The following is a 15,909-nucleotide window of genomic DNA, read 5'->3' as shown; positions in this document are numbered from 1 at the left end:
GGGGGAATTGGAATTGTGAGCATCAAAGGCTGAGTATGATATTATAGGTATTACGGAAACATGGTGGGACGACTCTCACGACTGGGTTGCAAACTTGGAGGGGTATTCTCTTTTCAGGAGGGACAGGGCAAGCAAAAGAGGAGGAGGTCTTTATGTTAAAGGAGGAGATCTTTATGTTAAACCATCTCTAAACCATACTTAAAGGAGGTTATTTACGAGGGGACTGGAGATAATATGGAGTCACTATGGCTTGAAATCTCAAGTGGGGGCATTGATGCAAAAAAATTAATTATAGGCACGTGCTACAAAACAGCCAGATATTAACATACATGAGGAAGAACAACTCTTGCAGCAAATCGAAAGGGCTGCGGGATTGGGGGACATCCTAGTGATTGGGGATTTTAACTATCCTGATATTAATTGGAGTAATGATTCATGTGTTAAAGCCAGGGGCAACAGGTTCTTAAATATGTTAAAAGATCACTACTTGTCTCAATTAGTCGAGGGCCCAACTAGAATCAGAATCAGCTTTATTGGCCAGGTATACTTGCGTAAACTAGGAATTTGTCTTCGGTTTGCTATACAACAGCCAAGTAGGTAACAGATAAGCAGGTGGGGGGGGGGGGGGGGGGGAGTAAAGTCACACATATAGGTATACGGTAGGGACACAAGTTAGTTACATGTACGTCTAGTCAGTCAATGTTCAGGAGTTCAGCAGGCGGACCGCTTGGGGAAAGAAACTTTGGAGGCTTCTGGAGGACCTGGCGGGTACGGCCCTGTAAAGCCTGCCTGAAGGAAGCAAGTTAAACATGCTGTGGCTTTTACTATCTTCATTGCCCGCTTTTTAGCTCTGGACAGGTACAGGTCCTGGACTGAGGGAAGGTGGGCCCCGATTATCTTCTCTGCGGTTCTGACCACCCTTTGGAGCCTGCATCTGTCCCTCGCGCTGGCGGAGCTGTACCATACGAGTATCGAGGAGCACAGTACCGACTCCACAATTGCGGAGTAGAAAAGGAGCAGAAGCTTCTGTGGGGTGTTGAACTTCCTTAGTTGCATGAGGAAGAACAACCTCTGCTGCGCTTTCCCAACAGTGGCGTCAGCGTTGGACCCCCATTTAAGGTCCCGGGAGATTGTGGTCCCTAGAAACTTGAAGGAGTCCACTAGCGCTACCACACTGTCAGCAATCATTAGCGGAGGTGCACTAGATGACTTCTTCCTGAAGTCCACTATCATCTCGACAGTTTTGAGGGGGTTGAGCTCAAGGTTGTTGTGGATGCACCACTGGGCCAACTGGTCTACTTCCTGTCTATAGGCCGATTCGTCCCTGTCCTTGATGAGGCCGATGACGGTAGTGTCATCAGCAAATTTGATGATCTTTACTGATTGCGCCTCTGAAGTACAGTCATTTGTGTACAGGGAGAAGAGCAGGGGTGAGAGGACACAGCCCTGAGGGGCCCCTGTACTAATGGACCGTGCTTGAGAGGTGAATTCCCCCGCTTTCACCACCTGTGTCCGGAAGTCTACTATCCAGGAACAGGTAGCTTCTGGGACCCCTAGGCGAAGTAATTTGGGGTGGAGGATGCTGGGAACGATTGTATTGAAGGCCGAGCTGAAATCGACAAACAGGACCCTTGCATAGGTACCGGGAATGTCTAGGTGCTGTAGAATGTGGTGCAGGCCCAGGTTGACTGCATCCTCGACACACCAATTTGATCGATAGGCGAACTGCAGGGGGTCCAGTTGGGGGCCAGTCACAGTTTTCAGGTGATTCAAAACCAGACGCTCAAATGTTTTCATGACCACAGACGTCAGTGCTATCGGCCTGTAGTCGTTCAGATTCGTGATAGAGGGTTTCTTGGGGACAGGGACGATAGTAGACCTTTTGAGGCAGGAAGGGACTTTCTGTAGCTCCAGCGATTTGTTTAAGATCTTGGTGAATATGGAGGCGAGCTGACCCGCACATGCTCTTAGGGCAGATGGTGACACTCCGTCAGGACCCGGAGCTTTCCTGGGTTTGGCCTTTTTGAACAATGCCTCCACCTCTTCTTGGGCGACTTGCAGTGCCTGGGGTTGGCCTTCGGTGTTCGGGGCATTGTAGAGGTGATTGGGATGCAGGGGACTTCTTTTGCGAACCTGCAATAAAAGTGGTTCAGTTCGTCTGCTAGGTCTTGGTGCATGGTGGTGAACGTCAATGTTTTCCTATAGTTGGTTATAGATTGCATTCCTTTCCATACAGATACAGGGTCATTGGTGGAGAGATCGTTTATTAGCTTGTCCGAGAACCGCTTTTTGCTAGCCTGATTCCTTTAGTCAGAGAGTTCCTAGTACAGTTGTATAGTGCTCTGTCACCTCTGCTATAAGCCTCCTCTTTGGCCCGACGAAGTTGCCTGAGCTGGGCATTGAACCAGGGCTTGTTGTTGTTGTAAATGCGGTAAGTCTTGGTAGGTACACACATGTCCTTGCAGTAGCTGATGTAGGATGTGACAGTGTCTGCTAGGTCGTTCAGGTCGGTTGCCGAGGCTTCGAAGACCCCCCATTCCGTGCAGTCAAAGCAGGCCTGGAGCTTCATCTTGGCCTCATTGGTCCATTTCTTAACAGTCTTGACGACAGGCTTAACCGCTCTCAGCTTCTGTGTATAGGTAGGGAGTAGGTGGACGAGGCAGTGGTCAGATAGGCTGAGTGCAGCACGCTGGATAGACCGGAAGGCAGACTTGAGGGTAGTGTAGCAGTGATCAAGGGTGCGCCCTTCTCTAGTGGGACACGTGACTTGTTGTTTGTACTTAGGTAGCTCCTTGCTCAGGTTAGTTCTGTTGAAGTCACCCAGTACTATAAGCAGAGAGTCTGGGTGTTTTTGTTCTGTGTCGGATATGCATACGGCCAGGTGGTGCAGGGCTTCGTTCGCGCAGGCGAGGGGGGGATGTACACTCCCACAAGGACAATTGAGGCAAATTCCCGGGGGGAATAGAAGGGGTTGCAGTTGATACTCAGCATCTCCAGGTGAGGGCTACATGATTTGCCTATGATCGTGACATTGGTGCACCATCCGTCGTTGATGTAGAAGCAGATGCCACCACCCTTCGTTTTTCCTGAGAGAACCTTGGAGCGATCGGCCCTGAAGAGACTGAAGCCCGGCAGAGACATCGGGCTGTCCGCAATATGGTCGTCAAGCCACGTCTCCGTAAAGCAGAGGACGGACGACCCTGTAATGCCTGACCCTGTGCTGCCCAGAATGAGGGACAATTCGTCAAACCTGTTTGCCAGTGAGCGCACATTCGAAAGCAGGATCGCGGGAAGTGCAGACCGGTGCCCTCGCCGCCACCGCCACCTCACTAGGGCACCTGCGCGACAGCCTCTCCTCTGAGTCCAGGTCCTTCTACTAGGGCCGACACGAGGGCCTCCGTCATTCTTTTTCCAGGTGCCGGCGATCCACCCGCCAGTCGCCACCTGGGCTGCGGGAGGGGGGGGGGCGTGGCTGCTCGGTCATCCACTTCGGTGTCCACAATGTTTGCATCCTTGCCACACAGGTCAGCAAGGGCAGCGAGGGCTGCAAGGGCTGCTGATCCGCCCGCTGACGGGCCCGAACGTGTGGTATGCACCTCAGGAGCGCTCCAACTTAGGAGGGCTTCCCTGCTGTATTTGGTCACCGGTGGGGTAGACAAGGGCAGGGGAAAACAAGGGGAAATAGGTATTTTGGCTGAGCTGCGTAGCTCCGAGGCAGCCATCTGCGGAGCCATCTTAGATTGTAATTGCTATAATCATTGTTGCTGTAACCTATTGATGCTCCTTAATACAATGGGTATATTTGAAAGGGATACTGTAAATAAAAATAACTGCTTTTTCTGTTGCTGATTTAGTCAAAAGCAGACTTGTGGAGAGGTGTTAGAATCCAATTCCTGTTGTGTAGGTGTGAAAGATCTCAGTGTGAGAGGCCTTTGAAGTAGATTTATTGTGGGGGTAGTGATAACATGTGTCCTGTGGAATGGCTCTCTTGCAAATTGAAATGAGCAGTGACCCTTCAGTGATTCAGAGCCTGACTATGCTGTATATTAGTTAATTAATGCAAGAAGTCAGTTATTTTTTGCTCAGAGAACAGAGGTGAATGATGTCTAAGTGAGGGGCTGGATGGAGACAAATATAGGTTGTAGTCCACAGCAGGGACGTGCAGTCAGGGGAGGCAGGGGAGGCAGTGCCTCCCCTGTCATTAATGAGTAGAATAATGCAAAGAAGATACTTATGACTCATATTCTGTGTCATAAGTATCTTCTTTAGGCTGTGTATTATTTTAATAATGTGACCCTATAAAAAAAACTACTTTAAATGTGAATCGGAGGCACCTTTCACGGTGCCTCCAGCCGTCAGCGAGAAATTTCCGGAAGCGGGGGGCGGGGCCAAGCACTGGGCAGTGAAAGCCCATTGAAAAAAGCCTAATAAGCGGCACCTACTAGCAGTGCCGCTTTGACAGGGGCGTGCTTTCAGCTCATCTGAAAGCACGCCCCTGTGACTAGAGAACATATGATTGGGGCATTGGGCAGTGGGATGGCCGGCCCTATCATTTACCCTGGACATTTAGGAGGTCACCGCATCCCGACTTACCCTGACTCAGTAAGTTTGTTCCCCCATCCCCCTGGTGTCCCCACTGCCAGCGCACACAGTCCCCGGTGATCCCACACCCCCTTCCCTGTGTGTCCCCGCAGACGGCGCGCACAGACCCTTGTGTAAGTTGTGTTCCCTCTGGACCAAGGGGAAGGGGGAACACAGGGGTCTGTGCGCGCTGTCTGCGGGGACACACGGGGATGTGGGTGTGGAACACAGGGGACTGTGTGCGCTGCACTAGCGCACGCAGGGGGGTCCCCTGGCAGACCAGATAGTTTTTCTTTTAAAGTAAAAGAGCCGTAGCCGCGGCCCGCGATTTTAGCCCCGCCCCTCTGGCAATTGGCTCCGCCCCTTCAAATGATCCACGAGTCATGGGGCTGTGCACTAAAAGTTTGCCGTATATCTTGGCCTGCAGCTGCTGCAGACAGTCCCCAGTCCCTCAACTTCCTGCTGTTTTCTCTCCGTGTGCCAGATACTTGTAAGTATTTATTATTATTGCTCCACAATACAGTACTTGTATTTGTAGTTCCTTCTGCAAAAAAATGTCTATATATATATATATATATATATATATATATACTGTATGTACATATGTGTGTATATTTATGTATGTGTGTTTGTATATATATATATATATATATATATATATATATATTTACACACCACACGCATATATACAAAAGTGTCCTCCAACATCCTTGCTGCGGGAGGCTGCATAGTGTGGCGTTGCTGTGATGCGTACTCGTCGCAGCATAGCGCAGCCTCCCGCAGCTGTTTTCCATAGCCTGCGATGATAGCCGGAGCGTATTGTCACCTTCCCGCTGGAAAGGGGGAGAGAAAGGGGGCGGGGCCAAGCACTGGGCTGTGAAAGCCCATTGAAAAACTGCGGTGGAAGCGGCACATATGTCAGTGCCTCGTTGACAGGGGAAACCCGCCCCTGGCAGCGAGGCAGATGTGATTGGACAGCGGATCCAGTACTGGATCCGCTGGTCCAATCACCCATAGGCATTGAGCTGCAGCTGCGGCGGGACCCGGCGCTACAGTGGAGCCGCCACTACAGGCGGTGGGACCAGTTGTTGGAGCTGCCTACAGCAGCGGCAGCTCCGGAGATAACTGGAGCACCAGAGCTGGGGACAGAGCGGCGGTGCCGGGCAGCGCTGGTACCTGACCACCCAGGCGAGGAGGCGCAGGGTGGGTTGGGGGAGTTGTGCGGTGGTGTGGGAAGTGTCTGGCCAGCTCACCCCCAGATCACTTGGACTGCAGCTCACCCCCAGATGATCTGGGGGTGAGCTGCAGTCCAAGTGATCTGGGGGTGAGCTGCAGTCCAAGTGATCTGGGGGTGAGCTGCAGTCCAAGTGATCTGGGCAAGATCACTTGGACTGCAGCTCACCCCCAGATCACTTGGACTGCAGCTCACCCCCAGATCACTTGGACTGCAGCTCACGCCCAGATCACTTGGACTGCAGGGACAGGGAAAAAGAAATAAAATAAATGTAAAAAAAATTATATATTTGTATCACAGCTGCCCGCCGCCCACTGCTGACCAGCGCTCAGTCCCGCACGCTGCACCGCCACTGAAAGCTGACCACCGCAGACAACAGAGGGACGTCAATGCCGCAGCAACGTAGGACAGCTTAGTACAGCCGCATCCCCCGCAGACCATGGGCTCATCTGCCACCGACAACCACAGTCCCTTCCGCACCTCCGCTGCACATATCAGGTAATGTTCCCCTGCTTCCCTAAGTCCCTGCTGTCACTCTCTCAGTCCCTGCTGTCAATCTCTCTGTCCCTGCTGTCACTCTCTCTCCCTGTCCCTGAATTGTGGGTCATACCGTGTGCTATAATATGAATTTCAGGTCATACGGTGTGCTGTAATGTGAATTTTGGCTCATACCGTGTGCTGTAATGTGAATTTCGGCTCATACCTTGTGCTGCAATGTGAATTTCGGCTCATACCGTGTGGTAAAATATGAATTTCAGGTCATACGGTGTGCTGTAATGTGAATTTTGGCTCATAACGTGTGCTGTAATGTGAATTTTGGCTCATAACGTGTGCTGTAATGTGAATTTCGGCTCATACCGTGTGCTGTAATGTAAATTTCGGCTCATACCGTGTGCTGCAATGTGAATTTCGGCTCATACCGTGTGGTAAAATATGAATTTCAGGTCATACGGTGTGCTGTAATGTGAATTTTGGCTCATAACGTGTGCTGTAATGTGAATTTCGGCATATACTGTGTGGTATCAGGTGAAAGGGGCGCCAGTACTAGATATTATAAGGGGTCCTACTACACTGAAGGACACACCCCTGTTTGAGTGGCCACACCCCCTTTTCCGGAGGCGTGTGCATGATTGCAACCTTCACTTTTCCTTACCCCGAGTTTAAAATTTCCACTTCGACCACTGTGTGTGTGTGTGTATGTATATATATATATATATATATATATATATATATATAAAATATATAATATAAAATCTCAGTGCCTCCCCAGCCAATGACCTCACCGCACGTCACTGGTCCACAGTACCTTGTCTGGGATGTCCAATGCAGAGTACAGTAGATTCCAAACTGAAGGACTTCTCAGTGGAGATTTGCAGAGGTTTCAGTCTAGTGTGTATCTCAGCGCAGGAATGCAATCCGTTGGTTTTGATGAGATGTCCGCGTAGAGTAGTACAAGTTAAAGGTAAGTCCTTGGATATTTATGATGATTTATAGGTCAGTTGTGGTGAATTTCAGCTGTTTTATGGAGATGATCAGGAGCATGCAAAAGGTGAGGCAGCCATCTTGGTGTTCATAAGCTATTCTAGATCTAGTAATTACAAATAATGAGGACATCATATCGGATACTAAAGTTGGGGAGATCACATTCGACATCAGTTTCAGGAAACAGCTATAAGGGTTCAACAAAAACATTTAACTTTAGGAAGGCTAACTTCAGTATGCTGAGATGTGCATTAAACGACATTGAGTGTTTTGTTTTGTTTCATGGTAAGAACACTTCGGAAATGTGGGATGCTTTAAAAGGTTGCTAGATAGCAAAATTCACAAATTTATTACCATGGGCAGTAAGCACAGGAGTACCAAACTCAAACCGATGTGGCTTAATAAGAAGGTCAAGGCCAAAATCGATAAAAAGAAGCGTGCTTTCAAAGCATTTAAATCTAATGGAAAGGAGGATTCATTCCAGTACTACAAGGCATGCAATAAAAACAGGATTTTAATACCTACCGGTAAATCCTTTTACATAGTAACATAGTATCTGAGGTTGAAAAAAGACAATTGTCCATCGAGTTCAACCTAGTCCGTAGAGGATGCTGGGGTCCACTTCAGTACCATGAGGTATAGACTGTTCCGCAGGAGCCATGGGCACTTTTCTAGAGTGTGAACTGGCTCCTCCCACTATGCCCCTCCTCCAGACCTCAGTATAGGAACTGTGCCCAGGGAGACAGACATTTCGAGGAAAGGATTTACTTTTAAGTTAGCGGTGAGATTCATACCAGCTCACACTTCAACCATGCCGCACACATGGCATTCAACAAAACACATGCCACCGGGCATGAACAGTACAGCAACCGTGCTGAAAACATTTTTAACAAAATAACAACTGCAGGTAAAGTATGCACTGGGTTGGGTGCCCAGCATCCTCTACGGACTAGGAGAAAAGGATTTACCGGTAGGTATTAAAATCCTGTTTTCTCATACGTCCTAGAGGATGCTGGGGTCCACTTCAGTACCATGGGGTTATACCAAAGCTCCAGTACGGGCGGGAGAGTGCGGATGACCCTGCAGCACCGATTGACCAAACTTGAGGTTCTCATCAGCCAAGGTGTCAAACTTGTAAAACTTAGCAAACGTGTTTGCCCCTGACCAAGTAGCTGCTCGGCAAAGTTGTAACACCGAGACCCCCCGGGCAGCCGCCCAGGATGAGCCCACCTTTCTAGTAGAATGGGCATTCACCGAATTCGGTATTGGCAATCCTGCCGTGGAATGAGCGTGCTGAATCGTACCTCTGATCCAGCGCGCAATGGTCTGCTTAGAAGCAGGACACCCAATCTTGTTGGGAGCATACAGGACAAACAGAGCCTCTGTTTTCCGTATCCGAGCTGTTCTTGCGATATAAAATTTTCAAAACTCTGACCACATCCAGAGACTTTGATGCAGCGAAGGTGTCAGTAGCCACTGGCACCACAATAGGTTGATTTATATGGAAAGAAGAAACCACCTTCGGAAGAAATTGCTGACGAGTTCTTAACTCAGCCCTATCTTCATGGAAGATCAAGTAAGGACTCTTGTGAGACAAGGCCCCTAACTCAGACACCCTCCTTGCGGATGCCAAGGCCAACAGCATGACCACTTTCCAAGTGAGAAACTTCAACTCTATCTCCTGTAGAGGTTCAAACCAATCCGATTGAAGGAACTGCAACACCACGTTAAGATCCCATGGTGCCACCGGAGGCACAAATGGAGGTTGGATGTGCAGAACCCCTTTCACGAACGTCTTAACTTCTGGAAGGGAGGCCAATTGTTTCTGAAAGAAAACGGACAAGGCCGAAATCTGGACCTTGATTGAACCCAATCTTAGGCCTGCATCCACACCTGCCTGCAGAAAATGGAGAAAACGTCAAAACTGAAACTCTTCCGTAGGAGCCTTCTTGGATTCACACCAAGACACATATTTTCTCTAAATACAGTGGTAAAGTTTAGACGTTACTCCTTTACTGGCCTGAATCAGAGTGGGAATGACTTCTTTTGGAATACCCTTTCGGGCTAGGATCTGGCGCTCAACAGCCATGCCGTCAAACGTAGCCACGGTAAGTCTTGATACACGCACGGCCCCTGCTGCAGCAGGTCCTCGCGAAGAGGAAGAGGCCGAGGATCTTCTATTAGCAGCTCCTGAAGATCTGGATACCAAGCTCTCCTTGGCCAGTCTGGGACAATGAGGATCGCACGAACCCTTGTTCTTCTCACGATCTTGAGCAGTTTTGGTATTAGTGGAAGTGGAGGAAAGACATACACCGACCGAAACAACCACTGGCTCACCAGTGCATCCACTGCTATTGCTTGAGGGTCTCTCGACCTGGAACAATATCTCTGAAGCTTCTTGTTGAGACGAGATGCCATTATGTCTACTTGAGGAACTCCCCAAAGACCTGTCACCTCTGCGAAGACTTCTTGGTGGAGGCCCCATTCTCCTGGATGGAGATCGTGTCTGCTAAGGAAGTCTGCTTCCCAGTTGTCCACTCCCGGAATGAAATTTGCCGACAGAGCTCTTGCATGTCTTTCTGCCCAGAGGAGGATCTTTGTCACCTCTGCCATCGCTGCTCTGCTTTTCATTCCGCCCTGACGGTTTATGTACGCCACTGCTGTTACATTGTCCGACTGGATCTGTACGGGTTGATCTTGAAGAAGATGCCCCGCTTGTAGAAGGCCGTTTTAAATGGCTCTCAACTCCAGAACGTTTATGTGAAGATAGCTTTCCTGACTTGACCATCTTCCTTGGAAGCTTTCTCCCTGCGTGACTGCACCCCATCCTCGGAGACTTGCATCCGTGGTTACTAGGACCCAGTCCTGAATCCCAAACCTGCGCCCTCTAGTAGGTGAGAACTGTATATAGCCTCCACAGGAGCGAAATTCTGGCTTTGGATGACAGGATTATCTTCCGGTGCATGTGTAGGTGGGATCCAGACCACTTGTCCAACAGGTCCTACTGGAATACTCTGGCATGGAACCGGCCAAACTGTATGGCCTCATAAGCCGCTACCATCTTTCCCAACAACCGAATGCATTGATGAATCGACACTCTTGTTGGTTTCAGAATTTGTTTGGCCATTCTCTGGATTTCCAGAGCCTTTTCCACTGGAAGAAATATCCTCTGTACTTCTGTGTCCAGTGTCATCCCAAGAAAGGATAATCTTGTCGACGGTTCCAACTGTGACTTTGGAAAATTTATGATCCAACCGTGTTGTTGAAGTACTGTCAGGGAGAGTGCAATGTTCTGCACCAACTTTTCCCTGGACCTCGCTTTTATCAGGAGATCGTCCAGGTAAGGAATTATATTGATAAAGAAAGTAGGGGTAGTTTCCTGCGCTATATATGTAACAGCAGCAAAATAAGATATCTTCTGGTGTTATCTCCCAGATTCAACAGTAGGACAAAGCAAATAAAATGATATCACATGCGCTATGACAATGGGGTAAGAGACCAACTGAAAACCGTTTCTGTAACATCCACCAAATGGAAACTTCAAACTGTGATGGTGATTTTCTCTCCAAAAAGTTGATACATGCAACGAAAAAAATAAATAAACACTCCAATGTGTAGTATGTTCCTCAGATCCAAAGAAATAGGGGTTGGGAAAGTTCTATTGTAGAAATAATTTCACTTTGTGTGTTATATTACAGGACCACCCCGAAAAGTGTGCAACATCCGCTGGAGAAAACAAAATGCTCACTTTTTTTGCTTACATAAAAGCAGCGAGATGAAGCATGTAAAGGTATCTTTGGATTCCTATATGGGATATGCCTTCTTATAATGTATGATTTTCTAATATTTCAGGCTTACGTGTATGCTTACTTGAAAAGCGTGCTGTATGTTCCCGTAGCAGTTTCTTTTAATTCATATCCACGTCACAGACTCATGGAATCAAAACCGTAGTACTTATGCATGCAATAAAAAGATTAAAGCACTCCAATGTGTAGTATGTTACTTATAATAAAATTTATTTTTGATAGGATTGGTCTAAAAAAGGTTCGTGCTTTACACTACAGGACCACCCGAAAAAGTGAAATAAGCATCTACTAAAAAATGCTCACTTTTTGCTTACATAGAAATGATAAGATGAGACATATAGAGGTATCTTTGAATTCCTATATGGAAATGCTCACTTTTTTGCTTACATAAAAACAGTGAGATGAAGCATATAAAGGTATCTTTGGATTCCTATATGGGATATGTCTTCTTATAATGTATGATTTTATGATATTTCAGGTTTACGTGTATGCTTACTTGAAAAACGTGCTGTATGTTCCCGTAGCAGTTTCTTTAGTTCATAATCACATCACAAACTCATGGAATCAAACCATATGCATGCAGTACAAGATAAAAAAAAAACTCCAATGTGTAGTATGTTCCTGCAGTGTGCCTATTCCATGCAGTCTGGCACAGCTGAATGCATGTAACTGATCAAGGCTCCAGTTTGTACCCGTGGGACACAATTTGTAAGATCCACGGGTCCAGGCCAGATTGAACCCAGAACTGACTGAAAAGTTTCAGACGGGCCCCCACCTGAACGGACTCCTGCAAGGGAGCCCCAGCATCATGCTGAAGATTTGGCAGAAGCAGGGGTTGATTTCTGCTCCTGTGATCCTGGAGAAGCGGCGGACTTTTTTCCTTTTCCCCTTCCTCTACCCGCAAAGAAAGGGGAACCGTTACCCTTTTTGTATTTATTGGGCAGAAAGGACTGCATCTGAGAGTGATGTGTCTTTTTCGCCGGCGCAGGAGCATAAGGCAAGAATGTCGACTTACCTGCGGTAGCCGCAGAAGCTGAAGCATCCAGCCCATCTCCAAACTAGGCCTCACCTTTATATGGGAGGGCCTCCATATTTCTTTTGGAATCTGCGTCAGCATTCCATTTGATGACAAGTTTTCTGACCACTTTTCAATAGCACTACTCACCCATGCACAGGCAATGGTAGGTCTCAGTAGTGTCCCATTGGCCACATAAATAGATTTTAACGTAGTCTCTAACTTGCGGTCTGCCGGTTCCTTTAGGGAAGCCGTCCCAGGTGCAGGGAGAATCACCTTTTTTGTTAATCGTGACAGGGCACTGTCTAAAACGGGGGGTGACTCCCACCTTTTCCTATCCTCTGCCGGGAAAGGATAAGCTACCTGAATTCTTTTGGGAATCTGAAATTTCAGGGTTTACCCAGACTCCCTCAAAGAGAGTGTTCAGCTCATGAGATGGAGGAATAGTTACGTTAATTTTCTTTTCTTTATAAAAGTAAGTCTTCTCCTGAGGTAAAGGAGGGTCTTCTGTAACTTCTAAGACCTCCTTTATAGCAACAATCATGTACTGAATATTTTTCGCTAATTTTGGATCTATTCCCCTGGAATCACTAGTGTCGACACAGGAATCAGAGTCCGTGTCGGTATCAGTTTGTACTACTTGTGCAAATGACCTTTTATGTGACCCAGAGGGGTCCCCTGTGGATGAAAAAGCAGAACTATTAAAAATCACATCTTCCACGGATTTTCTCCAGGTTTCTGCATGAGACTCAGACTTATCCAGTCTCTTACTATCACGTAATTCTTTCACCCATTCAGGCTTGTGGTGTGCCGGCAGGGCCACCACATTACAACTCTGTGTCCCTAAAATGGCTCCCTCAGGGGAAAAGCTCCCTGCCTCAGACATGTCCCCACACGTGCACAAACACACCACAGACACTTCGGGGCAGTAAAATCTGTCAGGACACAGAAAGGATTTGCCAGTTCACAACTCGGCGCCAATATAAAATCTCTGTGTAATATAAAATGTCCACAGAGATCTGTAGCGCTTTTATAATGTAAAATTATACAATACAGCACCAAATACACTGTGCCCCCCCTTACTTACACCCCGATACTTGGTTCAGAAGTGGAGGAGGACCAGCGATTCTTCCCCTGCAGCCTGAGTGGAGAAAATGGCGCTGAGCAGTGTGCTGGCTGACTGAGAAGGAAGCCCCACCCCCTGTAATGGCACATTTCCCCTCAGAATTTCTCACTAAAATATTTATACTGGTGGGGGTGTTGGATTGTGCCACGGCATAATATGCTACTTTTGCCAGTATAAGAGTAGGTTTTCATGCTGCCCAGGGCACCCTTCCCCCGCGCCCTGCACCCTGCTGGTCGCTGTGTATGGGTAGCATGTCCACGCAGCGTTCTTCTGAGTTCTGGCTCTGTTAGGGGGTGACGGCGTGCTGTGGGAGTGAGCGCATAGCCGCAGCTAGTGTTCAGTACCCTTCAGGAGCTAATGGTGTCCTGTCAGCAAGAAGCAGAGCCATGAAAATATTTAGGAAGTTGGTTCCTACTTCTTCCCCCTAAGTCCCACGAAGCAGGGAGACTGTTGCCAGCAGTCTCCCTGAAAATAAAAAGCCTAACAAAGTATTTTCAGGGAAACTCAGTAGAGCTCCACTGGAGTGCTACCAGTCTGCCAAGGCACATTTTCTAAACTGAGGTCTGGAGGAGGAGCATAGAGGGAGGAGCCAGTTCACACTCTAGAAAAGTCTTCAAGTGCCCATGGCTCCTGCGGAACAGTCTATACCCCATGGTACTGAAGTGGACCCCAGCATCCTCTAGGACACATGAAAAAGACGCAAAAATGCAATAAGAGCAGCTAAAATTGAAAACGAAAAGCAAATTGCTATAGAGAGTAAAACCAATCCTAATTTTTTTTTTTAAATACTTAAACAATAAAAGATTAAAAAAGGACAACATAGGTCCACTAAAAGATGAATTTGGAGTATTGTTAAATGATGACGAATCAAAAGCAGAAATACTGAACAAATTTTTTTCATCAGTGTTCACCAGAGAAGAACTGACAGTGGGAGTAGTGCATAGTGATAGTGACAGTAAGGATTCGTGGTTAGATACTTGTTTAGTTTAAGGATTTTATTTGGTTTTTGACAAATAGGCATTATACAGCAAAGCCAAGAAAAAAAATATACAAATCAAAAAATCGTGCTCCTTGTGGAGATATGAGGGCTTTTTAACATAAAGTGGGCTAATAGATAGATGTGCGGCCACATCTAATAATATTATTACAGAGTACAATATCATGGATGGAATAATCATATCCTCAAATAGAAAGAGACAGATAAACAATTCCAGTATAAATCATTGGAAAAGGGGGGGGGGGATAGACAAGACAGTATAGGAGGGTAATGTGGGAATGGGAAAGATAGTAGAGGGAGGAGGAGGGGGGGGGTTACCGGTTGGTGAAGTACAGAGAAAGGTAAGAGTATAGGAGATCAAGAAATCTCTATGAGATAACTTTTTAATACAGTTAAGGGGTATGGACCAAAGTGAGATCACAGACTACATCCAAATCAGAGAGGTAAGTGCGATAATGGTAAGAAAAACTTCATGAATGAATTCAGTATTTTACAGGTATTATAAAAGATTTCTCCATATGTCAGAACTAGTTAAGTTATCTAAAGAAGAAATATATTTTCCCCATTTTAGCACAAAATTATCAAATCGACTGTCCGGATTAAGCGAAAGAGATCTTTTATCAAAGTAGATCAATTGCAGAAGTCTGTTTTGCAGTTCTCGGATACTTGTTTAAGTGAAGAAGTAGTCAGGGAGAGATTACGCAAAATAAAGATTAATAAATCACCTGGCCTGGACGGACTTCATCCGAGGGTTCTTATGGAGATTAGGTCACAACTAGCAAGACCCCTATACTTGATTTTCAATAGTTCAATTAGATCGGGCATGGTACCTAAGGATTGGCGTATAGCATAGGTAGTGCAATTATTTAAAAAGGGATCCAAAAATCATCCGGGTAACTACAGGCCGATTAGTTTGACATCTATAGTGGGGAAAATATTGGAAGGAATTCTAAGGGATAGCATACAGGAGTATCTGCAGACCACTAAGATTATTAGCAAGAACCAGCATGGGTTTGTGAGGGACAGATCATGTCAAACTAACTTAGTTAACTTCTACGAGGAAGTGAGCGACAATCTTGACCAAGGAAAATCAGTGGATGTGGTGTACTTAGATTTTGCGAAAGCCTTCAATACAGTGCCTCACAGGAGACTGATCATCAAATTAAAAGAGCTTGGCCTAGGAAAAACTGTTTGTACATGGATAAGTAACTGGCTGGACAACAGGGTACAGCGAGTAGTGGTCAACGGGAAGTCCTCAAGCTGGACACCAGGAGTCAGCGGAATACCACAGGGGTCCGTCCTCGGGCCACTACTGTTCAACATATTTATCAATGACCTAGAAATAGGCCTGGAAAGCACAGTGTCAATCTTTGCAGATAATACTAAACTGTGTAGGGTAATTAATTCAGAAATATATGTGGAGTCTCTGCAGAATGACTTATCTAAACTTGAAATCTGGGCGTCTAAATGGAGAATGAGGTTCAATATAGAAAACTGCAAGGTTATGCATTTCGGGACTAAAAACAAACTTGCATCCAACATATTAAACTGGGAAAGTCTAGTGGTAACAGTTTTGGTAAAAGATTTGGGGGTACTCATTGATAATAAACGTAATAACCGTATACAATGTCAAAGCGCAGTAAAGACGGCAAGTAAGGTGTTAGCATG

Source organism: Pseudophryne corroboree, chromosome 10 (genome assembly GCF_028390025.1).
Source record: "Pseudophryne corroboree isolate aPseCor3 chromosome 10, aPseCor3.hap2, whole genome shotgun sequence".
In the NCBI taxonomy this organism is placed as follows: Eukaryota; Metazoa; Chordata; class Amphibia; order Anura; family Myobatrachidae; genus Pseudophryne; species Pseudophryne corroboree.
The sequence above is the reverse complement of the archived record's forward strand: the minus strand, read 5'-3'. Positions refer to the sequence as shown.